The sequence below is a fragment of the Capsicum annuum genome, chromosome 8 (assembly GCF_002878395.1).
Source record: "Capsicum annuum cultivar UCD-10X-F1 chromosome 8, UCD10Xv1.1, whole genome shotgun sequence".
Taxonomy (NCBI): Eukaryota; Viridiplantae; Streptophyta; class Magnoliopsida; order Solanales; family Solanaceae; genus Capsicum; species Capsicum annuum.
This window is the reverse complement of record NC_061118.1, coordinates 74,728,547-74,730,177: the sequence shown is the minus strand read 5'-3', so window position 1 is coordinate 74,730,177 and position 1,631 is coordinate 74,728,547. Positions and strand designations below refer to the sequence as shown.

The following is a 1,631-nucleotide window of genomic DNA, read 5'->3' as shown; positions in this document are numbered from 1 at the left end:
ATCAAACCTTGGTTCCCACCTCTGAGTATTTTGCCAAGTACCAGATTTCTTCATCTAACTTTTTTTCCTCTTCATCATCTTCATAATATTTTGATGTTATGGTGTTTACCGCTTTCGTGGGAGCACCCATAACATGCTTCATCAAGAGCTCAAGTTGGGTCATCATTTTTTCCATGTTCTCCTCCTTTTCTGTATCTCATTTTCTTTATTCATTAGTCACCACGGATGTAGTAAAAGGGTTTTTAGAAGCTTCGGTGTCTTGGGTATGCCAACCCCAATTTTGTTTTTATACTTCTCCTTTTAATCAAAAATCCACAATATGATGCAATCTCACTATAGAACCGCCCGCCGCATTATCATCTATTATTTTGTTCAATGGATCAAGATCCCTATAGAAAATTTTGAGAAGCATCTTTTCTGGAACCTCATGATTTGGGCATTGGGATAAATTTCCATTAAACCTCTCCCAAGCTTCAAATAAAGGTTCTCCATTCATTTGCCAAAAGTTCAGAATGTCATCCCATTTTTGAAGATTTTTTTATAGTGGGAAGTATCTTTCAAGAAACACCATGGTAAGCTATTCCCATGATCTAATTGAGCTAAGTGGAAGTAAACGAAGCAAGAAAACTGCCTCACCCATTAGTGAAAATGGAAAAAGTCAAAATGGGATGGATTCTTGTGTAATATGTTCTATGTTAAATGGTATGCAAACTTCCACAAAGTTCTTCAAAAGGATATTTGGGTCCTCATATGCTTGACCCCTGTATAACCTTTTCATTTGTAATATGTGAAGCAAAATACCAGTCACATAAAACACACCATTCCCATTGGTTTGTAGAATGCGAATCACACTTAGTTTTCCTGCCCTATTTAATTGGCCTTCATTATCAAGTGGGGCATTGAGGGGGCCCATATTTCTTACGTTATCACTCATTTCCCCGTTTACACTTTGATTACCTACAAATGATTCAAAAATAAAAAATAAAGTAAATTGCACCACTTCGTATATTCCCAAGTAAAAATGACACAACATAAGTGAAAACTATATTTCACTCCCCAGCAACGCAGCCATTTTCATAATGCTCAACTCACTTCCATAATTAGGAGTGAGGCAGTCGTTTTCAAGTAATCTAATTTGAATTGGGTCAAATCTGAAGGTATGAAATTATAGACTTCACATTTTATGAATGCTCAAATTACTAAGAGATTACCCGAAATGCTAACAAAAATGACATGTAAAATGAAATGGGGGGATTTGTTTGAAAACCTTTTGCAACACACTTAAACAAGTATTTGATAAATGACACTTTTACTTAGAATTCATGGTTTGGGAGAAATCTTGGGATTATGTCTACCTAGAGGTAATGCATGTGGGTTGGTGTTGGTTCATCATGAAATTTAGTTTTTAACCAAAGAATAGGCTAGGTCGAAGTTCATTGGGGTTAATCTTTCAAAAAAACCATAACAATTTCACCCTTTGGCTCTTTCGAGCATCTAGCATGTGTACGTATTTTCATAATCACCCAAGACCTCAATCAAGCATCCCTATGTCAAGGATGATTCTCTTACCATGGTTTACATTCCTAATAAATTTATTTCTAAGATTACAAAATGCAGTAAACCATAGGCTC

At 35.7% G+C, this 1,631-nt stretch overlaps 1 non-coding gene across 1 annotated transcript; it reads left to right on the top strand.

Moving 5' to 3' along the window:
* Window positions 1-422: 422 nt before the first annotated feature.
* Window positions 423-534, top strand: LOC124886945. The gene has a single exon (XR_007044341.1). It is a non-coding gene; the product is annotated as a small nucleolar RNA R71 (small nucleolar RNA).
* The last annotated feature ends 1,097 nt before the right edge of the window (window positions 535-1,631 follow it).